Source organism: Eptatretus burgeri, chromosome 1 (assembly GCF_056783735.1).
Source record: "Eptatretus burgeri isolate ZD-2024b chromosome 1, Ebu_testis_v1, whole genome shotgun sequence".
In the NCBI taxonomy this organism is placed as follows: domain Eukaryota; kingdom Metazoa; phylum Chordata; class Myxini; order Myxiniformes; family Myxinidae; genus Eptatretus; species Eptatretus burgeri.
In genome coordinates this window covers 89,206,906-89,231,720 of record NC_140961.1, presented here as the reverse complement: position 1 = coordinate 89,231,720, position 24,815 = coordinate 89,206,906, and the positions used below count along the sequence as shown (strand labels likewise).

The following is a 24,815-nucleotide window of genomic DNA, read 5'->3' as shown; positions in this document are numbered from 1 at the left end:
TTTTTTAACCATTGCCCAGACTCCACCCGATCCACAATCAACATACTGAACATTTAACAGCCAATCTTGCCCATTCACATTGCAATTTCCCATGTCCCAACTTTTACACCTCTAACAAAACTGAACATTCGGGGCAATGAACCTCAGGGCATATTACCTTGATTTTAGGTTGTCCAAGGTTGGTCAGGTCCAAGAGCGTCATCCATCATGTCAAGGTCCAGGTTTTGAGGTGACGATTCAGGGTTTTCCCCTCGAGGTGCACAATCAATTTTATTTGTATTATCTCTGTATTACCATCAGTTCTTATTTTTTCAACTTTTCCCACTGCCCCCCTTCTATCCCTCCCAAATACACCCTCTGTTTCTTATCTTCAATTTTTAATTTTTTTTTAAACAACCTTTTCCCCACACATCCATGAGTACCGACTCTTCTTCCTCCTTCAGCAGTCATTCCATCTTCCTTCTATTTGAGCTGACCCACTTTCACCATGTACTTTCACAATTTCTTTCTTCAACCTTCCATCCATTGGGACCATACTCTGCACAGAGCGTTGGTGCTGCCGTAGCAGTCTCCTTGAATATTTTTGATTCAATTGGCGATTGGGCACAATCCTGGACGGGTCGCCACTCCGACACAGTATACCAGCATGCTGGCACTCATTTTTCTGACCTCGAAAGGAGGACAGGCAGATTCAACCCCACCTGGTATTAATTCAACAGCTGAGCTGGATTTGAACTCTGGACCCTGGGATCCCAAGCCCACCACCTTACCATTAAGCCAACACCAGGCGTTATTCAACCTTTCATTACCTAATCTTACCTTATCTTCAAAAATCCATCGAAATTAAAATACTTTTTGTATCCTTTCTAATGATACACCTCCTGCAACCACATGTTTCTGTTGGAATTGTTTCTTCCTTCTGCATTTGCCAATCCAAATTCACCATTCACTTCATGATTTGTCCACAACCTATCCTTTACCTAATCCTTTGCAATCTTTATCAAAAAATAATTATAACAATAACAATAATAATAATAATGAAAATGGTCTCTGATAATATTTCAACTTCCTCTTTAACACGTGTGGTTCTCTTTACTGCATCATAATTCAGCACTCTTTTTCTATTTCAACAGACTGTTGTCAATTCAACCTTTCCTTCATCTCGTGGCTAAAAAGTCCCACTGTTACAACTTTTCTTTTCTCCATTCTCTTAATTCTCCTTTATTGAGTCCCTCACGCTATGTCTTTAGTCACATCTCTGACCGAAAAAAAAATTAAATCCCAGTTTGTAATGCATGTTCGTGTTCACTAATCGTCCATTTTTTCCAACTTCAGTGCCAATTCACTCCACCTACTTCAATCTACCAACTCCTAATCCCTCACCTGTTATCCACTCTCCTTACACCTCCCATCTTGCCCCTCATCCTACCTCCGCTCTTGGTACCTCTTCACTGTCCTCTGCTTCAGTATCAGCTACTCCTCTGTTGCCCCAAAGTGTGTGGTGTTGTAACATCTGTGGGCTCCATTCTGACCTCAAAGATATCCCCCTCTCTCAATCAGTACACTTGTCAACATCACAAACATGCTTGTCCTTTCCTCTCACTAACATACTCCTCTAGCTCTTCTGCAATCCCCCACACTCTTTCAACAACTCCCCTTACCTTCCCCCCTCCTCCCTCATCAACACTCCCCTCCGCTCTTCTGCACCCAAAGCCTTCTTCCCTCCTTCTTCCTTAACAGTGTGGACCTCAAACATTGAGGGCCTTCCCTCAAACCTGACAGATATTTCCAAACAGGTTGCCACTGACAAACCAAACATCTGCTGAACAGAAACTTTCCTCCTTCAAGACGTCTATGACTCCCTCGTATCTCTCTCTGGTTACTCCCTTCTCCGGTATGACAGACCTGAGCGTCGCCCTGGTGGAGGAGTTGCTCTCTTCATCAAAGACTCTATTCCTCACTCTCTGTGCACTGCCCTCACTCTCCCACAGGAATACCTCTGGCTACAGCTTCCCTCCACTCCCACCTCATGTTTATATAATATGTGTACTGTACCGTCCACCAAACAGTGATAACTCCATTTACACCTCACTTGCCGAAAACGTGGACCAACATCTATCCTCTCATCCCATCTCTCTCTTCCTCAAATGTGGTGACTTCAATTGCTATCATGCCAGTTGGTTGGGTGTGGGTACCTCTCTCACCTGTCATGGCACTTCAGCAAAAGACTTCTGCGACTCATTGGGACTGACTCAATCAGTCAACTTCCCAACACGGATCTCAACCAACGATACTCTATCTCTTCTGGATATGACTTTGACCAATTTCCATGAAAATATCTGCTTTTCTTCCTCCAATCCAATTGGTTCATCTGATCACATGCTTGTCAAAGTAGACATCTCTCTGGCTGTTATTAGAGAACCACCTCAGCGCGGTCAAGTCTGGCAATTCACTCAAGCTGACTTCAGGGTCTTCAAGCAACCATCAAACTTCTGGACTGGTCTCCCATTGCAATTTTCGCCAACATCAACTTGTCCTGGGAATTCTTTCAAAGAAACTTGCTCTCTGTCAAACACAGATTTATCCCCTCTTGTCTTCAGTTGTCCTAACCTTCCTCCCATCTGTGGTACACTGAAGATTGTGGTGAGGCAGTTGTCCTGAAACAACTTGCCTTTGCCTTATGGAAAGCGAATCCAACTGAAGGTAATCTCAGTTCCTTCCAGAAAGCTCAGAACAAGTGCGTGTCGACCCACAGGAGAGCCAGAAAGCAACATCTTTCTAATCTCAATTCTGAACTGTCAAACCTCTCTCCCTCCTCAAAATCCTGGTGGCGTCAAGATAAGATTGTTTCTGAGGTGTTCCCCCTCCTTCCCCACCCTTACCTCAAATGGCTGCACTGCTGGCATCGTAAGTGAAAAAAATGATTGCCTAATCTTAGTGTTTGCATCTCAATCTTGTGTCCGAAACTGATCGCTCTCTGTGACCAACTTACCCAGTCACACCCAGCTGTTCCTGGACTCTGTGTTTCTGGACCTTTTCTCCTGACAAGATGGAGAGCTTGCTGTGAAACCTCGACTCAGATTCTGCAACCGGTCTAGATGGCATCAGCCCACGTGCCTTTTAAACCTGTTCTTCTGCTGTAACTCACCCTCTATCTGTTCTATTCACCCTCTCATTTGCTCAAGATCATCTGCCATCTGCTTGGAAATCAGCAAGCATTACTGCCCTGCATAGAAAGGTGCAAAAACAGATCCCTGCAACTACAGACCAACCAGCCTTCTTGTAATCATCTGCAAGGTTATGGAATCCATCATCGCTTCAGACATTAAATCCTTCCACTTCTCCAATGGCTTGATTTCCGATCATCAAGTTGGATTCAGACCAGGTCACTCTACCCTGGATATGCTGCTTCTGCTCTCCCAACAATGGATGGAGGTCCTCAATGCCAGACATGAAATCAGAGCCATGTTCCAAGACATATCGCGTGCTTTCGATATGGTCTGGCACCCTGTCCTGATCACCAACTTCTCTTGCTATGGTATACAAGGCCATCTCCACTCATGGCTTGCAGACTTCCTCTCCTGTCACAGTCAACGTGTGGCCCAAAATGGAGTTCTTTCATCCCCCCCTTCATGTCCAGGCTGGAGTTCCTCAAGGTCGCGTTCTGGCCCTGTTCTTTTTCTGGTTTTCATCAATGATCTCTCTGACTCTCCGGAAAATTCTCCTTCTATCTTTTGCCAATGACTCCACTCTCAGCTGTACCATCTGTCTTCCCTCAGATCGGCCAGCAGCAGCTTCTTCGCTCTTTGCTGAACTGAATAAACTCACAAACTGGTCTAATACATGGAACATGTCTTTCAATCCTGAGAAATCTCACACTCTCAGGATGTCTCTCTGAAAGAACCATCTGGAACACTCCCCCCCCATTTACTTCCTCAACAATCATCTTGAAGAAGTCCTTCCATTCAAGCTTAAAACCACATCAGTCACCTGTTGGAGCACCACACCGGGGCCCTTCCAGGGAGAGATAAGCTTTGCGTACACACCTTTCCTCCTCCTGGGCCAATGAAGCCAAATAAGGTCGACAGAGAGGAATCGGGGTGAGTGTACTCGAGAGTTAAACTTCAATTTCATATGCGAGGAAGCCAAGCCAATTTGCTTCCTTGCAAACTCATGAGCCTTTTCAATGCTTTTCCACAAGTTACTTGCACAACTTTCCATATATGCTCCTACCGGTTCCTCTGGTGATGGACCCATCCACACATCTGTAGGAATTCGCATCTCTCAACCAAACATCAACAAATCGGGGGTGCAGCGAGCGATCCCATGTTGTGCAGTCCTGTATGCCATATGGCCAAACCGAAGATGCTTGTCGCAATCCTGCTGATGTTCGGAGGTGAAGAGGACCAACTGTGTCAAAAAAGTCCTGTTGGACCTCTCTACCATCTAATCAAATTGAGACTGAAGGGGAGTCATTCTGATCTTCTGGATTTGAAGAAACTTGCATACTGAATGCAGGAGCTTGGACACAAAGTCCTAGTCCTGGTCAGTTTGCAGCTCCTGTGGAACACCAAATCAGATGAAAAACCCCTCCACTAGAACCTGGGCTACCACCAGAGCTTCCAAGTTGGACAACGGGTCGGCCACTGGTCACTTAGTGAAATAGTCCATTGCCACAATGATGTACCAGTTCCTTCCGTGGGTGGTTGACAGGGGCCCAACCAGATTGACTGCGACTGGCTCGAGTTGTGCTCCCATGTTGTACACCTGGAGTGGGGCCTTGCATGTGTGTAGGGGCCCTTTCCTTCTCCAACAGAGGTCACACAATCTCACCTAATTTTGAATGTCTATGCCCAAATGCACCCAATGGAACATTTGCCTCAATTTTGCCAATGTTTTTGTCTCGCCCAAATGTCCCATTATCCTAGTCCCATGCACGTGTCCCATAACCATCTTTATTAATTTTTTTCGGAACCATCATCAAACAAGAAGCGACATCACTTGTTGGTGTTATCCATTTTCTGTACAAATTGCCATCCTTCAAACTCAACATCTGCCATTGAACCCAATAGGCCTTTACCTCTGCCCCGAGTGGAGCAATCTCATCCCACGAAGGTCTTTTATCCTCGTCAAGCCAATGAAAAAGGTGGCACAAAATAGGATCATCCCTTTGACTCTCTTGCCAATTCACATTGTCCAATCCAGGTGTTAGTTGTGGCAAAGTTTGTCGGGTCACTCTCGTATCATATAGACATGCCTCAATTTGCTCATGCTCAACTGAATGCTTTGTTTTTTGCCTGTTGAAAAATTTACACTGATGCTGCCAACAAGGTTGTCAAGAGAGAATGTTTGCATTGACATTTGCTTTGCTGGACCAATATTGCACAGTAAAACTTGAAGGGCACTCAGTAGAGCACATACCTCCACCACGCAATGCCTTACCAGGAGAACATATCAGGCCCATGAAATTTTTGAAATGTCATGCGAGATATCGTTTTTGGTCAAATTTATCAATGGTGAAGAATCATTTCAAAAATTTCAAAATTCTCGTATCCGGATCTGGATTCGGATCTTCACCAAAATGTAATTGATTCATCCTCATTACACATCCAACCTGTCCACCAGGTTTTGTCCCAATCCGTCCACAACTTTTTGAGATATCCTACTATATGTCGTTTTTGCGCAATCACTCAATCGTGAAAAATCACTTTTAAAATTCTCAGATCCCGATCCGGGTTCAGATCTTCACGAAAATCGAATAATTTCGTCCTTGTCAAACAAGCAAGCTTTCCACAAAATTTCGTCCAAATCTGTTCACAACCTTTTGAGATATTTTGTTCACAAACAAAGAACCACGAAAAAGACATCCTGCTCTGCAAGATACTTGCAAAATCCACCCTCCTCTCCAAAGGTTGCCATGGATACATCAACTTGTCCATTTCGTTAAGAATAAAATTGACAATCTTGATCAAAGCTGTGATCAATCAGATGAAAATTGATTATTTTTCAGAATGAAATTGATGATTTTAGAAGTTTGACTATGAGTTGACCTTTTGACCTCAAAAATAGTTGTCCTGGGCTCAGTGATGTTCCTGAAGAGAGCCCTCGGCACAAAACTTTGAAAACAGAAAATTTCACAGCTTGGTCCATGAATCGTGACCCCTTCCCAAAATGAAGGTGGATACTTTGAGCCCACCCTGGGAGGACTCCATTCCACATTCTGAAACCCGCATATGTAGACACACACACACACACACACACACACACACACACACACACACACACACACACACACACTTCATCTGTTCTCCTTCTCTCCCATATAATCTCACTATTACTGGAGCACCAGAAAAGTTTTGGAAAGTATGGGAAACATGCTCCATGCAGCCCACTTCAGAGATGTCCTGGGAATGTCGAACCAAATGGTGATTTTTGGATACTGGACATGGTATATCACAGTCTATAAAAATCTCTCAATGCATACTACAAACACAAGGAACTGTAGCTGGCTGTATGAGGGGTTTGGGGCATGATGTGCATATCAAGGTTGTAACTCTGAAAGCACCCTTGCAGGTGGGGAACGTGTGCTGTCCATCGGATGCTGTAAGTAGGATGTGGGCGGGTGGGGGGGGAGCAGCCCCCCACGGAAGGCCACACTTGGCCTGCTTTCTCAGCACTTACCCCCATCTCCTCTTGCACCTGCCATCCCATAATCCCTTATTCCTTTCCCCTTCCAAGAACTGATTACATCTTACACAATCCATTGCATTTTGCACAGCTTGCTGCATTTGGGAAGTTTGCAAGTGTGTTCTTCTGTTTGTGGTTCATCAAATAATTTTGTTTTTTTTAATCTTCCCATTTTCTTCTTATTGCTGATATGGGGTACCCTCGCTCGCAAATATAAAAAAGCACAGATAAAGAACATCCTTCCTGTATTATGACAACGAAATTCACTGTCTGAAAAGGAAAATATATGAAAGTATGTAAACGAGTGAGAGAATGACAAAGACAAGTCATTGTGGTGGTGATGTTGACCTTAACCACATTGGTGGCCTTGCAACCACATTTCCATTGAATCAAAGCAACAGAAGAATACATTCTTTCCTTTCTATACCTCTTCTTACAACAGACCCTTCAACGTTTCAGAAATAAAGATTTGACGTTAACTTTGGAATAACTACACCATTTGACACCTTTCAAGATTATCTGCTTTTCCAAATTGTTTTTAACTTCTTAATACATCAGCAATTGAAAGTTCGAAAAGTAAACTAAACTTGTCCCACCAATGAATGCTGGGCCCAGGTGTTATGAAACAGAGCTCACGATGCAAAACAATGAGCCAGATTACTGAATACACCTTTGATGTGAGCATGTTTGCTGCCTTCAGAACCTCATGGAAATTTGCTTTGATCATCTGTGCTCCACAAATGAAAAAGAACCTTTACACTCTCAAGCTTATGCAAGGGAGAAATAGCCAAGAGACAGGTAAAGATAACTTTACCTCTCTCTTGTACTGGCAGGATGCCCGAGACTCTACAGGTGTGCCTGCTCATCTCTGAGCCACCTACCCTGGGTTAGAATTTCGACCCATCTATAATCTGTCATCCTGGTGCCTTGCAGGCAGGACGAGGCATTGGGTGTGTGTGTGTGTGTGTTCTCCATCGGACGGACCTTAAACTGCGTTTCCTGTCTGCCAGTAATAGTTAGTTGGTGGACGTTAAACATCCCAAGTTGGTGGAGGTCAAAGTTTCCTTCGCGACGAGTCGGTGAGCCATTCAGGTGTCGCGAAGCAGGATGGTACCCTGACAAAATTCCAAGTTCCTGCCACAACCTGCAGGGGACGTTGCATCTGCGGCAGAGCCATGCCCTACTCAGCCATTGATGTTACTCACAGCAGTGTGCGGCATACGAAAGAAGATGAAACTGTCTCGAGGGGCTGAAAGATTAGAAGTAAATCTGAAGTTTTTCTGTTGAATTTGCATTCAGTTCAGCGAAATGAAAACTTTTACAAACAATCGAATGACTTTTTATTTTTACAGAAATACAGGTGCAGTACTGTCCATCAATAGTGATACTAATTTTTCTATAGATACTGGTGGGATAGCTCAGAGGTAACAGATTCGCCTTTGAGCTGCCTTTTTCCAGTTATGTTGCCGACCGAATATAAACTGCCACGATGGTGTACCACAGACAGGGTGTTGCATCAATGAGCATGCTATCCATCAGATGGGATGCTATCTCAGTTAGGCATTGTCAGCATTTGCAGCTGGTGGACGTTTTAAGATCCTGTATCTTGACCAAGATGAAGCAGTTGTGTGCCAGCACCCTTGCAAAGTTCCAAATTCCTTCCCCGACAATTGCAGGGAAGGCAACAGCAAATCCCTGATTGCAATGGAAATGACTCAACCCACTGAACCTGCCCTCAGTGCAGAACACCTCACGATGTCCTTTGAGCTCCCATTAGCCCTTTTAACCCTTTGTAGGAATACAATTCGGCTTGTCGAATGTGCACGATTAAGGGAGGAGGGAGGATTTGCAACGTGAGCTTCATCAGCAAAGGCATAATTCAAGTATTTTGTCTTATCATGAGCTGTTGTGTTCATTCTGATTCATCAGTCATGTGCCTCACGAAGCGTATATGCGTCTGACACAGCCTTGATGAGATGTCACCAGAATTTGGGAGATAGAGGAAAATAGAATGATGTCATCTCAGGTACGTGATCTAAAAAGACGAGTACTGTAGGAATATCATAAAGCAATATAAGTTACAATTGAGTAAATTACAATAGCACGAGAGTACAATGGGAAGACTTTCAAGAAACAAAACAGCATTTTGTAGGTACTAAAAGAGTCGATACTTACCCGACGGGCGATCTTCTTCCAAGCATGCAACACATTCTTCTGACACATACCTTTATTTTGGTCGTACATAGGCAACAGAGAGCTGCCTCCATCACTCCCAAAAAGAGAAGAAAACAATAACCTGGGTTACGTGTGTGCTTTTTAAGGTTCCACAGTATTTTTGAACAACAGGAGCGAACCTTGGCATGTACTATGGGTAAATAATTTCCAATTATCATGAATGTTCACCCACTGTTGGAGTGGCAACCCATCCATGATTGTGCCCAATAGCCCGGGAGACTGCCTCGGCAGTACCAAAGCTCTGTACAGAGTATGGACCCAACGGATTTGGATTTTTTTGGGGGGGGGGAAGGGGGGGTTCGCTCACTCCTTTTACGTTTCTTAAGTAATGAATAGGACTTGAAAAGAGACGAGTTGAAATTGATTGGATCTATTACGATTTTAGTTCAAACAGTGGAGTTTACTTTTATATATCCAGAAGAATGTTTATTTTTACTAATATTATCGATGTGGCAGTTAAATAAGAACCATTGTTTCTGTTCTCGTGAACATCTGAACGTGTATTAAGTGCGGTTTGGGTAAAGTGCCCTCAGTATCACCTCAACAAGATGGCATTGTCCAATTTAAATGGCAGTTGGAGGAAACGTGTCTCATCCCTTTAATTTCCCCTTAAACTAGGTGAGGTCAGGAAAGGGGTCGAGAATGATACGGCATGGTTTCCCTCAACTCACACAGGGAGAATGCTCCTCCCAGGTGTCTGTCAACACGTGATAAGTGGGCCTTCGTTTCCTGGGCTGGATTTGTAAATGTCGTTGGGGTATGGAGAGGGACATGGCTTCAGGACAGGGATGCCATAAGGCCTAATTGATGGGGATCCCATGGCAAAGAGACTCCTGGGGCCCAAGATTGGTGAGCTTCGTTCTCTTGCACTGTTGAACTCTTAGCATTTATGGCTCTCTTGTACCGAGCACTTATGATGGTCTTGGTACGTAGACAATCCTCTGACTCACTGACTCTTCTCTTGCTTTCTGGTGTGCTGCCACTCTGGGCTTCCTGCACTCTTGACTGATTCCTAACTCGAGGGGTGCTTGACCTTGGAGAGCTGCTTGCTTCCTTCAGCTGGAATCCTGATTCTGCAGCAGCCTCAAATTCATCTCATAGCTTCTCTCACTCTTGCCTAGCTCTCATGTGAATGACAGCTATTTATGTGGAACCATAGTGACAGTAGTTTCTTTCTGTATGTTTATGTGTGCTTAGTGATCATGTTGTTTGTCTGGGATTTCCATCACTGTGTCTTGTCTTGTGGGTTGAATAAATTATGTCGCTTTTGAGATACTCCACCTGCCCTGTGATCCTGTCATTTACTACACCGGTTTGTAGTTTTAATTGACATCCCTGCAGGAACAACTTGATAATTATCCTGATTTACAATCGGCGCAGTATCAAACTGCAGTGAATCTTGTACAGTACTTTTTTTAAAAATCATTTTTGGATGAGATGTCCTGGAAATTATAATAGCAAACCTAATGAAGCATTTTCAGCTGAGATCACAGGACATGTATTCTTTGATTATCCACTGTATTTAGTGATAAAATGAGTGAGAGACTCGTCAGGGGGGGGGGGTTTGGGGGTTGGGAGGGGTGGTATAGCATTCCTGGTAAGCAAAAGAATGGCGAAAACACATCTTCACCATTGCTTGGTTGTAAAAACAGATTCTACCAATAAAGTAGGACACTGTCTTACAGATTCCCAAATGAGCTACAGTGACAAAATAGGTGAAAAACAGCACAAACGAGAAATGAATTTGATGTCCATGAGAACTAGTATGGAAGAGATCAGAAAGAACAGGTAACGCTGGATTGGGGAGCCATCCCTGGTCGTTTTTCAACAGGAAGTAAGTGGCTCTTCATCTATGCAAATCAAAAGCAGTGTGTGTGTGTGTGTGTGTGTGTGTGTGTGTGTGTGTGTGTGTGTGTGTGTGTGTGTGTGTGTGTGTGTGTGTGTGTGTGTGTGTCAGTGTGTGTGTGTCTCCTTCATCATTCCAAAACCATAACACCGAGCAACCTGAAACTTTACATGCATCTGAAGAAAACTCCAAGGAAGTGCAAGAGTGAAAATTGGGTGTTTAGGTTAATTAAAACACCCCTTTTGAAGATAATTAACGGCCTTATTTAAATATATCCTTCATCAGGCGATACTCTGCCACCTCACTCTCGGGGTCTTAAGGAGATTCCAAGGTAACCCCACTGGGGTCTGAAGCCACCATGTGTTTTGGCCTGCTAAACCATGCCTTGACTTGGAACAGGCCACGACAAGTTCTTAATGATAAAGTTGTTTTTTTCACTTTTCTCTCTCAAATTATCGAAGGCCTGTTCATCATAGCTATGAATCACAGGGTACATTGCAATGCTTATAAACACCCGGAGACATCAGCGTTTGTTGCTTCATTTCATTTCCGCACATGTGATCACAATGAATATCTCTTAAACTAAGGAGAATTACAAAATATAAGCTCCAGAATCGAACTTACAAGCAGTTCCGACTCCTAAAAAAAAATGTGTTTATTTGTCCAATTTGGACATATGTGGCATTTTGGGCATCTCCAGGAGGTGTATGTTTAATATGACGGTTCGGTGATTTCCAATTGCGTGCCAAGGACACCGTTCCTTATCAACTGTTTTGTTGGAGTACTTGCTTGAGTGCTTAAGCCACTTGGCAAGCCCTCTCCAAGCTGCTTGGTTGTTCGTTTCGGGAAAAAGTAACCACTCTTTCAATCTCACATCAATTTCAATCTCATATTGTATGTTTCCGCCTTTGTTGGGTCCTGCGGTGCAGTGCGGGGTGCTTCGGAAGATGTCTCATCCACTGAAATGATGCAAGATTATGTTTTACAGGACATTGCTTTGTTTTACCTTTTTGTGAGATCTCTTCTTGTAATCCAACTCTCACTTCGACATCGGCACATCTGAAAAAAAACATCCGACCAGGTGTTCACCATGCTTCTTCTCACTGTGAAGGCAGAGAGTGTAGATCAACATTTTAAGTTCTGTGGCTTGATACATGTTTGAATTTAATTTTGCTAATTACCCACTTTAAATCCTCTTTCAAAGAACGCTCTTTCAAGGTAAATATTTGTGCTTGTCATATTTATTTACTTGATGCATGTGTACATTTGCACGTGTGTGTGTGTGTGTGTGTGTGTGTGTGTGTGTGTGTGTGTGTGTGTGTGTGTGTGTGTGTGTGTGTGTGTGTGTGTGTGTGTGTGTGTGTGTGTGTGTGTGTGTGTGTGTGTAAACCGTATTACGACAATGGAATTTGGCACCTGAGTGTGTGTTATTGGTTATTGGTCGTTGGTTGTTTTCTCCATGTAAGGATTTCAGAAAGTGGAACGGAGCCCTCCCAGATCTCAAAGTATCCACCTCCATATGAGTGTGTGTTTGTGTTTGTGTGCGTGTGTGTGTGTGTGTGTTTGTACATGCAATTTGCTGTTGTCAGCTATCTCCACCTGTGGGTGAGTTTCAGAAAGTGAAGCAGAGACCTACCATGTCTCAGGGTATCCGTGTGTGTGTGTGTGTGTGTGTGTGTGTGTGTGTGTGTGTGTGTGTTGTTCATTGGTATCTTCATATGTGAGTTTCAGAATGTGGAATGGAGTCCTCCCAGTGTGGGCTCAAAGTATCCACCTTCATTTCAGTAAGGGGTCATGATTCATGGACCAAGCTGTGAAATTTTCTGTTCTCAAAGTTTTGTGCCGAGGGCTCTCTTCAGGATCGTCGTTGAGCCCCAGACAGCTTCCAACTGAAGTTTGTTTGTTATAATATTCCCAGGGATGGTTTTTAATATCACTGTGAGGTTCTTTGTCGTCCTTCCCCCATAACTCCAACTATCACTGGTAGAACTTTGGCATTCTTCCAGGATCTTTTCACTTCAATCTTGAGGTCTTGGTATTTGGTCATTTTCTTGATTTCTGCATTGTTTAATCCAAAATCACTGGTATTACACCTCACTTAGATATGCCTTCTTCTCTCTTTTTTGCACCTAAGTATGATATCTGGTTGTAAGGCTTTGTTTTTGATGTTCACGCTTGATGGGATCATTAGGTCGAATGTGAGCAGTACTTCCACATTTTCAGTCCTTGATTTTGGTTAATGTTCCCACAAATTTTCTGGAACTGGGATATCAAAGTTTTTGCAGATGTGCTAGCAGTTAACTTTACAAACTCTGTTGTGTCATTGTGTGTACAGCTATTCTGACATGAGATTTTTTCTGTTTGTGTTGGCCATTTAGCATAATATATCACTCTCTTTGCTTACACCACCTCGACACTCACCTATCCCTCTATTTTTTTCCTCTTCCTGCCACCACCCCCATCTCTCTCTCTCTCTCTCTCTCTCTCTCTCTCTCTCTCTCTCTCTCTCTCTCTCTCTCTCTCTCTCTCTCTCTCTCTCTCTCTCTCTCTCTCTCTCTCTCTCTCTCTCTCTCTCTCTCTCTCTCTCTCTCTCTCTCTCTCTCTCTCTCTCTCTGTCCCCTCCTCGCTCCCCCATCTGAATAAAATGCAGCACTCTCCTCCCACACCTTTGTGGCTCCCCCTCTCTCCCCCTCCCTCTCTCTTACTCTCTCTCACTTCCTCTCCCTCCCCCTCTCTCCCACTTTTCCCCTCCCTCTCTCTCCCCCTCTCTCTCCCTCTCTCCCTCTCTCTCTTTCCCTATCTATCCCTCTCCCTCTCTCTTCTCTCTTTCCCTATCACTCCCTCTCCCTCTCACTCCCCCTCCCCCTCTCTCTCTTTCCCCCTCACTCCCCTCCCTTTCTCTCTTTTTCCCTCCTCTCTCTTTCCCTCTCCCTCTCACACCCCTCCCACTCTCTCCCTCTCTTCCCCCTCTCTCCCTCTCTTCCCTCTCTCTCCCTCCCTCTCTTGCACCCTCCCTCCCACAGTGTCGGCAACATTTCATAAGGTATTACTCTCCCCACCTCAATTGAATGCTATATTTGGAACACTAATTGAAACATGAATAGGAAGACAAGTTTATCATTTTATCCTACTTTATCTCTGAATTTGTCCTGACCACACATGCGCAGAGAGGAGCGAGATAATTTTTTTACTCTGCCTGTCTGGCAGTCAAACAAAATTGAAAATCATTCCAAACAGGAAACTTGATATTTTAGCGAAGTGATGAAGGACACAAACAACAGACACGAAGAACCAATGTAACATGTTAGATAAGGTGCTGTAATAGACAATGGGTAAAACGGCGGTAAAAATCCGGATTTTTTTTGATTTACATGCATATAAAGCTCTATTTAAATTTAGTTACATATTTGAACACTTTATAACACAAATCACCTTCATCGTACTTCCAAGAACCTCCAGTTTTGCAGTACTTCAATTTGAAAAATAAAGGTTCAATGGGGTGGGGTATAAGGGTGCTGTTTGGGACTACATGACTGCTGGACTACTTCAATATCAATAAACTTCCAGTTTTGTTTTTTAACAATAGTTAAAATCATTATTTTTCTTAAATTGAAGTAGAATTGAAGTAACTGCATGGGGTATCGCGATCTATGAACTCTCTTGTTCGTATTAGTGGTCACACCTGAAAACAAGAAGGATGTCCATTTTCATTATGGGTACACAACCAGTTCAGGACATCTGCCTTGACATCCTCCTCGCTTTCAAACTCGATCTCCCACACACATGCTGCTTAAGTGGTCTGAAGAAATTCAAATTGTATGATCATATTGCAAACTGGCTTCGTGATAGGAAGCAACGAGTGGCTGTGTGTGGGAGGATGTCTTGCTGGGAGGATGTAAGTAGTTGGGTACCTCAGGGATCAGTACTCAGACCATTACTATTCATTATTTACATCAACGATTTGGATAATGGGGTAAAGAGTAAGTTTTCCAAATTTGCAGATGACACAAAGCTTGGAGGTGAGGTGGATAGCAGAGGGGGTGGTGATCAGATACAGGAAAGTATTGATACTTGTATAGATTGGGCAAAAGATTGGCTGATGGAATTTAACCTGAGCAAGTGTAAGGTGTTGTGGATGGAAAAGAACAAAGAAAATAGAGATTACAGGATGCAAGGGGTAATTTTGGAGCGTGTCACACAGGAGAAAGATCTGGGGGTGGTAACAGATATGGGAGGTAAGCAGGCAGCACAATGCCAGGCAGCTCCAGGTAGAGCAAATAAGGTTTTAGGTTGTATTCAGAGGGGGATCAATTTTAATCAAAAGAGGTGGTGTTAACATTGTACAGGAATTTCGTGAGGCCACATTTAGAATATTGTGTGCAGTTTGAGTCACCACAGTTCAGGAAGGACGTAGATGCCAAAGAGAGGGTTCAGCATAGGGCTATGAGATTAATTCTGGGCCGAGCTCGACTCAGCCATGAGGAGCGGCTGAAGGAGACAGGGCTTTATACAATAGAAAGGAGGTGATTACGAGGAGATATGATAGAGATGTTGAAGATAATGTAAGGTATGGATAAGATAAGTGCAGATGAATTATTCAACAGAGGAGACAGTGATAGGACCAGGGGCCATAGCTTGAGAGTAAAGAAGAGGAGAGTTAAGACGGTAGCAAGGCAGGAAACTTTTACTCAGAGTAGTTAATGCATGGAATGGCCTCCCTGGAAAGGTAGTGGCAGCAGAAAAAGTAGATAAGTTTAAATTAGAATTCGATAGGTTCCTGGAAGTTATGGAGATAGAGCGGTATGGGGATGTTGGGAAGACTTTCAGGTAGTTTGAGCATTGATGGGTGATTGTTTGTATGTGTATGGAGTGCTGTTGGTGGGGGCCTTGTCAAGTGGGGTTGTGTGGTTCTTGATGTGCGTTTTTAACCAAGCCCATGCCCCCTCCCCTAAGGGGAAGAAAGAAAAAATACATAAAATACAAAAACGAAAACAACAACAAAAACAAACAAAAAACCCCAAACAAACAAAAAAAATTCATGAATTAAAAACGTTTTTTTCATTTTCTTCGTTGGATCTTGTGCAGATGGGTTGGTGTGGTGTTCGCGCAGGCATGAATGGCCTCCACCTTTGTTAGATTGCCTTGTATCGAGCTGGACAGTAGGGGAAATGTTGAGAACATCCCATCCCAAGCCCAATGAAGAAAACATCAATTTTGAAACAATACTGATCTTTGATTGAATAATTGAATGATTGAAAATGCTAAAGAATATTGGTTCTTGTAATTTCACCTTTTGGCATTTTTCGCTTGCTGTTCATTTTCTGTTCTACAATTGTTCTGTCACTGCAGACAAGTTCGTGGCACAATTTGAAATGGTAAATTTCTTCACATACTGAATTGCTATCAATGTCTGAGTCACCAACTTTGCAATGTGTGGAAACACTGTCATGATAAATTTTCTATAATTAATAGTTTTGACAGCACAATGTATGATGTCATCCTCCTGGTACAAACTACCATCGGCACCGCATACAATACCTGCTGCACAGACTGGTTGTTTAAAGGGACACCCCCACCTCATCATTTCTACAGGATAATGATATTGTGGGGCAATGACCCAAATGACCCGTGGAAGTAAAAATAAGATCCACTATGTCATGGCAGGTTAACCTTTTGGAAGTTACCCTACTCATGTGGGATTTATCAATCTGGCTCACCAGCATGTGTAGGTCAGGGCAAAAACCTTTTGACTTTAATATGAAAAAACAGGAAGGAGGATCTTTTCACTCATTAAATCATGTGAAATGGGTGTCATTATCTATCAAATTACCAGCTCAAACAATGGTGGATGAACATTGGAAGACATCGCAACGCTCTGCAAACCTCCAAGACACTCACCCTGTGAATTAGAACTTTCCCCATAATAATTGGGGAATTGTATCTCGTTGCTCATTAATGGCCTAATTATAATGATATATAAACATTGTTAAACCTTCAGGAAAGTCCAACATTTTTGTTCATCTTCACTTCCCTGTCATACACCACCCCCACCGTCCTCCATTGATTCCACCTTTTGAATCGTCTATGTTGGATTCTTTAATCCCTTCTTTTCATCCAATTTTCATGGCAGAAAAAGGCAATTCTGCCGAAGTTGCTCTGAATCACAGCGATGTTTAATCTTCATGAAAAACTTTTGTAAATAACAGTTTGTCATGAGCAAACCTGAGACAGTGTTCCTACTATTATGGTTGTCCAATTATCATGAGTGCTGCACACAACAAAGTCATCACAATTATTATGAGTTTGAATATGGGTACATGGCGTTAGTAATACTATTATTAAGCACAGTTTTAAAACTTGACTGTTAATGATGTGAAAAACAAACGATGAAACGATAATGACTAGAGAAAATGCAGAACACATCCATTCTACTCATGGCCATGGATATTCCAAAGCATTGGCACTGCCAAAGTAGACTTTAGGTAGAGAATACACTGGGGATTTTTTCCATTGCTCTTTCCAACGGTAGGGTAGTCAGGGCATGGACTTGGACAAGGTGCCACCACAAAATGGTGTACGCTCTTCAAAAGGTAGTATGGAATTTGTTTTTTTAATCAAGCAGTAAATGTTAGTATATGGGACAATAGGAGGAACCTGCATTGATGCAATGCAACTACTACTACTACTACTACTACTACTACTACTACTACTACTACTACTACTACTACTACTACTACTACTACTACTACTACTACTACTACTACTACTGCAATTATTCAAATCGTCTTTTCGGATCAGCCGGTGAAATTTATGTCCCAAGTCTTTCACAAACCGGTGGTGGCCAGGTTAGTCATTCGACTGAAGGTGGGAAGAGTTTGGAATTTATTGTTGGTGCGAGCAACAACTCACCTACTCATCGCTAAAGATATCATGGGATCTTCAATGTCCACCAACGACCAGTGCTGGTAGACAAGTCCTTCCGTGGCTCCGCTTACCATCCATCTGATGGACGACATGCGCATTGTTCCATCGCCATGTCTGCGAAACACCATGGTAACAGTTCATAGCTGGGTCGAGATTCATATCCAGGCAAAAGACAGTTCAAAGGCGAGTGAACATTCCATCCAACTTATCTTTCCAGCCCACAGGAGTATATTAAAACAGTATTAGTATTGGGAGCAAGCCTGGTGTTGGCTTAGTGGTTAGGGTGGTGGCTTGGGATCCTAGGGTCCTGACTTCAAGCCCCGTTGGCCACTGAATTAATATACACCAGGAGATTGACTCAGCCTGTCATCCTTCTGAAGTCAGCAAAATGAGTACCAGTGTACTGGTAAGGGGGACAATGCATCAGAGGCATAGCCACGTCCCAAACAATGATGCAACCAGCAGCCACAGGCTGCACTCGATAGAGAGAGAGAGAAAGTATTGGGAGCACCACAACAATGGACGATCAAGGACTTTGTCAGGATAAACGCCAACACATGACCTATCATTTGACGTGTCAAATTTGACACAATTATCTCAGATTGATTGGTTCGTTGCGGCTGCAGGTTTTAGGGGCAACTGTGAAAGCGCTGCCGCTGCAAGACGTTTGATAATTTGCAGTCGAACCACTTTGCATAATTCGCAGTACGTGCACCCCAGCGTGCGGAACGTGCATTATTTAAGCTTCTCGCCCATCTCGATGGCTGCCGCAGCCGTTTTGTGCTCTATTGATTAAAACAGCCCTCGAACCATGTCGCATACTCTTTCCCTCCTCCGGTGCAAGGCGATGGTCGTGCATGGGATGTATTGGTCGGAGAGCCAGCCGCTTTGGGCGTTTTCTCTGAGGTCGTCAAGCAAATGAGATGCTGGCGCCATTTACACTGAGCTCACAATTTTCTTTTCATTAAAAATTGAGGACTTCCTTCAAAGGCCTTCTGCAATGCTTTGCTTCCACAGCGGCAGTGTGTGCGACACCCGGGGAAAATCTGAGCCAGAAGCATAGGTCAATTAGGACCACCATGTCCATGGGACGTCTGCTCTTAGAAAATTAATTTGCACAAGCAGGTCCGAGATGTTGATTGCTTTCCGCGTGGGTGTTTTAAAGCAGAAAAATGAAGTACAGATCGAGGAAGCGAAGAAATATACAATCACATCCACAATCGCACTCACATTCCTCAGAGTTCAGGATTTACCAGTTCAGCTGATGCAGTGTCCCCCTTACCAGTGCACTGGTACTCATTTTGCTGACGTCGGAAGGATGACAGGCTGAGTCAACCTCCTGGTGTATTAATTCAGTGGCCAACGGGGCTTGAACTCAGGACCCTAAGATCCCAAGCCACCACCCTAACCACAAAGCCAACACCAGGCTTTAGATTGGATTATATGTGGCATTGATATTCATGTACCGGGCAACAACTGATCATGCTTCGCGTCTATATGGCCAAATACATCACCATCATTGATGGCGAATTATTTGAATCTGGCTTATTGATCATGTCATTACAGGCTGGCAGGATAATGCACTCTTTGAGCCGTCTAGTCTGGGTTCGATTCCTACCCCGATGAGAAGCAGTTGGATTGGTACTCTGCAGGCAAGGTGTTGCATCACCTAATGGACCTTCCTTCAGATGGACGTAGAGCATGAAGGTGTCCCATCTGCTAGCGTTAGTGGGTGGATGTCAACGACCTCACGGTGTCTTTCTGAAGAATAGATGAGTTACCACCCATACCCTGAATTTTCTTTGCAAATACCTGCCCTGACTATGCCTTTAGTCAAGCAATCACTTCACGAGGTGCTCGGCAGACTTGGTGCATAACCTAGGGCCGAAAAGTTGCTTCATCGTATGATTTTTTTTTAAATTGCGCTTCCAGAGAGCGAGTTCTTAACAGTCGGCTATCCTGGACAAATTCAGGCCCCAAACCCCCCAAAAGGGAGGCATTGCATCAGAGGCATGCTGTTAACCACCAGATGCTCCACCAAGTGTGAACGAGAAACCCTCGCATTTCCAACTAACAGTCACCATCCTCGAAAGAGCAACACCATCGAGTCGTCGTAAAGCAATCATTGGGTGAACTTGTTTGGGTTTTCCAAAATTTATTCTCAAGTAGATGAGAATGCATTGATTGCCTTCCCTGTTGTGCTCCTGATAATGAACTGCAGGCCTAACACGTTTAACGTCATTTCCTGCACTGCCCCTGGTGCCCTCTCTCTCCCTAATGGTGAACATGTTTCAATGCACATGTTCCACGAACGTTATCATAATGATGTTAACGCAGCGAAATGAGAGTTGTGGAGGTGTTCAACTTAACGAGGTCACCGTGATGATGTTTTGTACAATAAATGCAAGTCAATGTCATGGTTTTGTGAACAATCATTGATAGTAGAATGCGCTATCGACTTGTGGGGACACTTTACTCGGCAGCATTGCGTGATGCTGCATGGACAGTAGAAAGATATTGTCAATTGACGGTCGAGTACATTTTGTACTCAGGTCACTGAAGACACATGTTTTTCATCTACAATCTCTTGTATGCATGATTTCCATGTGCCAGAACGAATCACGCTCTTCGACGATGAAGCGGGAGCACACTGCTAGTCGTAGCAACGATTCAAATATTGAAAGGTGCATCACTTTGAGATGCGTTCGCCTTTGCAAAATCCGTGCAACGACTGCGATTCCTGAAACATGTACGCTTGCGAAGTTTGAAATAAGTATTTCATAGCTCTGGCACTGGCTATAGAAAGATGAAGGAAGATTACAAGGAAGAACGGACACGAGAAAAGGTGATTACTCTGCTCATCCAGTCCGAGCCTGATCTTTTCTACCCCAACAACATGGGAGTTGAGCCAAGCACACTTTACAGCCAAACACCTTTGGAAATAAATTTGGAGCTTGTGGGCCGATTGGAGGGGAATTTGATTTTTCTTTTATTCTGATTTGGAGATTTTGATTTTTTTTTTTTTTTAAGCAAATGGTCACCCACACAACCACATGCACATACCTACCTGTCGCTACATGTCTGAGTTATTTTCCCTTGAAAATTATGAGGATTGCAAGAAAGAGCAGAAAGGAGAAAGAGATCTTTCTGCTTCAGTTCTGTGTTTAATAGGTCAATGCGACAATTTGTCTTGCATTATGAACAAATCATTGTGACAGATATCATGAGACGCCTCACGCAAGTCACTAGTTGTGAAACTAAGTTTGCTTATCAATACTATTCAGGTATGAAGCAACACTGACTGATACGAATAACATGTGTGTGGACAGATTCGTTAGAAAAGTCATGGTTGTTTCTCCTTTTTTGGGGTCAATGATTGGAATTGATTGTTTCCGCGTGGGGTTTTAAATGACACGATCATCGATAGATCTATATACCTAGAGAAATGCAGGTTGAGCAATTGTGTCTGAATGGGGTAAACATCCTAACCTCAGCACATATAATGCTGAATGATACCTCATTTAAGAGCTCTTGGGTCCAGACATTGGTTCATAAATATCAATATTCACACAATTTCGAGTTATGTGCACTTTTATTGCACACATGGATGGTGTATAGGCTCTGAGTCGCGAGAGGTTCTCACACCTACTGGAAGTAAAAAAAATAATATAACCACAAACTATTCACTCAATTCCGGTCAACATATAATTACTTTTTCTTCCATTTACTTCACTGAGAAACCTTAGCCGTCTTAACTGTTGGTGACTATTACGTGGACTTGGCTGAGGGGTTACGGACTTGGGATTGGGAGTGGGGGGTTGCAAACCTGGGGTTGAGGACTTGAAGAAGAAAGGGGGAGTGGAGGACAGAGAGCTGTAGTGGAGGGGAAGGAGGCAGAGAAGGAACAGAGTTGGGAAAGGAAGGGACACAGTTTCTATGATGAGCACCCAGTTAATTATCTTTAAAAGAGGTGTTTAATTCACCCAAACACCCAGTTTTCATTCACACACTCCCTTGAAGTTCTCTTAGAATGCATGAAAAGTTTTGGATTCATTCTTCGCATCCAAACCGTTGCTTTATAGTTCCAAAATTTCACTTTCAATTGGTTCTTTTGACCACATTCTTGTGAATATCACTTGACTTACTTCCACTCCTCCTCTGACTGCTCTGACTCAACACCAGTATTGACCTTTCATTAGTGCTGACTGTACTGGCTGACAAAACTTATTTTCTGACTTTCCGTCAGAAGACGACTGCCTCTCTTCAGGCGATGCCTCCATCTGCTGAACGTATAGCCGAAGTTATTGTTACAGGAATGGGGGCTTATATCCCCTTCTCTTTCAGGTCTATCTCTCATACCAAGTATTGCTTTAGTAATTCCTGCTCTGCGGCCATTCGTGCAAGGTATGCAGAATATCGGACATGGAAAAACTCTCGTCCTCCAACTCGCATTATACTTTCATATTTGCCAGAAATCATTGCAAATATGTTATTCGTGAGGCAAAGCATTCCTTTATTCAAAATAAATGTAACAACCTCTCATCTTCTTCCACTAATAGATCTTTATGGTCCTTAGCTAAAAGTATCTCCAACAACTTCTGTCGCTCTAACTTTCCTTTGTTTTCCGTTCCCATGATACTATCGCTGTTTCTCTGACTGATAAACCAACTTTTTGGTTCTCTTTTCTCCTCTATTTCCACGTTGGATGACCAACATTTCTACTCCCCCTGATGCACCCCTTACGAATCCTATGCTCCTCCTTATAATCTCTTTCCATGTAGTCAAAAAGTACTCCCTCTCTGGACATAAACAAGGCATACAGAGAAGATGGCATTCCTCCTCGTGTTTTCAAGGAATGTGCTTCGGAAATTGCACCCATGCTTGCTCGTTTGTTTTGTTTTTGTGCAAATACCACCCGTCGCAAAGAGTGATACACTAAGAGTGGGGGAAGGAGAGAGAGAGGGAGAGCAAGTCGGATGGGGAGAGGAGAGGGATAGGGTTGAGGTGGGAGGTGGAAGAGTGAGGAGGAGGAGGGGGAGGGGCAGAGAGGAGAGGGGAAGTGGGGAGAGGAGAGTGAGGAGGGAGAGTGGAGGGAAGGGAGAGCAAAGAGTGGTATGGAAGCTATTGGGGGGAGGAGGGGAGGGGAGGGAGGGATGAGAAATGGGGGGAGTGATGAATGGGGAGAGCATAGATGAAGGGGGGTGAAAGCAAAAGTGCCCGGTGTTGCTGGGCAACTCTGTGTCCCTCCTTCCACGGCTTCCCCTTCCTCCCTCTTTCTACACCATTTCCCTTCCTCTTCCTCCCACCCTCTCTCTTCCTATCCCACCTCCTCCCTCCCCTCTTTCCTCCTCCTCCTCCTCCCACACCACTGCCTCCCCTTTCTCCTCCTCCTACCTCTTCCCCTCCCCCTCTGGACTCCTATACCACCCCTTTCCCTTCCTCCTCTCACCACACCCCTCCCTCCAAACGCCCACCCCACCCCTTCCCCTCCCTCTTCCAACCCCACCTCTCTTCCTCCACAAACCTTTCCCTACCTCTTCCAACCCCAACTCTCCCTCCACAACCCTTTCCCTCCCTCTTCCCACCCACCCCTCCCTCCTCCACCCTTTCCATCCCTCTTCCCACCCAGACTCCCCCTTCCCCTCCTTCCTATAACCCCACCACTTCCTCCAGACTCTCACCCTTTCCCTTCCCTCCTTCCAACCCAACCACCCCTCCTCCACCCTTTCGCTCACTCTTCCCACCAAGGTTTTGTTCTGTATTGGAGTGATCAGAAAGAACACGAACAAGCAAAAGCAAAGATGAAGTCATCAGGAGGAACCTGGACAGGATTCACATTTCAGATGCTACTCCTCGACCCTCAAACTCCTCCCAGCATAGCCAAGTGAGCCTTGTTCAAATAAATAATAATCAGAGAACCCAGAAAAAATAATTATATATTTCTGGCTCCCAGACCATGTGTCCGATCAAGTTGAAATTAAAACTTGTATTCCCCATTACTACTAGATCATATTTGTGAAGTCTCACGTCGATTGATTAAGCGGTTCCAGAGAAAACAATATTTAATATTGTTCTTCAATCCAATATGGCTGCCAAACCATGTGACCTATCAATTATTCCTTAATAAACTTGTACACCCAAGGCTTGGGGAACATTGGTGTGAAGTTTCCCCTCGATCTGTCCAGCTGTTCTGGAGAAGATTTTTGAAGGTTTTTGGGTAAATCCAATATGGATTCCAAACCATGTGACCAATGACATCATATGTTTGAACCTTTTCTTCCTCATGGATAGGCGGTCAAACGTGTAAAGTTTCACCTCGATCTGTTCAACCACTTCAGAGAAGATTTTTGAAGGTCGAAGAAAAAACAAAAAAAAACAATATGGCTGCCAAATCACTTGACTGATAACGTCATTAATTTTTTTTTGTTTTTTTTTTTGGACCATTTTATCCCGAGAAGACCCTCAAAATTTTTCATTCTGATCAAATGTGGCATTCTACATATGCAATTATGACGTCACAACGAAGGCACCTATGACATCATAAAAAACACTTATTCCCCATGTGGAGTACTTTCCATTTGCCAAGTTTCAATTTTTTCCTTGGTGCAGTTTCAGAGATAGCGGTCCAAAGTTTTCCAACATGGCTGCCATAACACGTGACCTATGACATAATTATCATTGCAACATTCTCCATGAGTAGTCGCACCAATGGCGAACATTTCATCTCAATCCGACAAGTGGATGCAGAGAAAAATACGAAAGTTCTGTGCAGACAAACAAACAAACAGACAAACAAACAAAGAAGAAGGCGTGCAGAGCACGATACTTTCAAAATTCATAAAACAAATTTGACCTCAAAAATAATTGGTGGTTGAATTCAATGACCAAATCTGAAACTCCTCTTCAAATTTCAAGTCAATCAGATGAAAATTGACAATTTTAGAAATTCAGCTTATGTTGTCCTTTTGGCCTATGTTGATCTCAAAAATAATTGGTGCCTGAATTCAGTGACCTGAAATGCAAATCCTCTTCAAATTTCAAGTCAATGAGAGGAAAATTGAGGATTTTAGAAATATCTCTTTAGTTGTTGACCTTGGGCCTATGTTGACTTTTTGTTCGATGT

General features: G+C 43.5%; 1 long non-coding RNA gene across 1 annotated transcript in view; it reads right to left on the bottom strand.

Annotated features, from left to right (window-relative positions):
- Nucleotides 1-10,534: 10,534 nt before the first annotated feature.
- The window catches only part of LOC147034929 (uncharacterized), a 112,782-nt gene continuing 98,501 nt past the window's right edge, over nucleotides 10,535-24,815 (bottom strand). Inside the window, exons 4-5 of the long non-coding RNA XR_015060860.1 lie at nucleotides 17,678-17,806; nucleotides 10,535-11,871 (exon numbers count right to left, since the gene is read on the bottom strand). This is a non-coding gene — a long non-coding RNA (uncharacterized LOC147034929). The remainder of the gene's footprint in view (nucleotides 11,872-17,677; nucleotides 17,807-24,815) is intronic.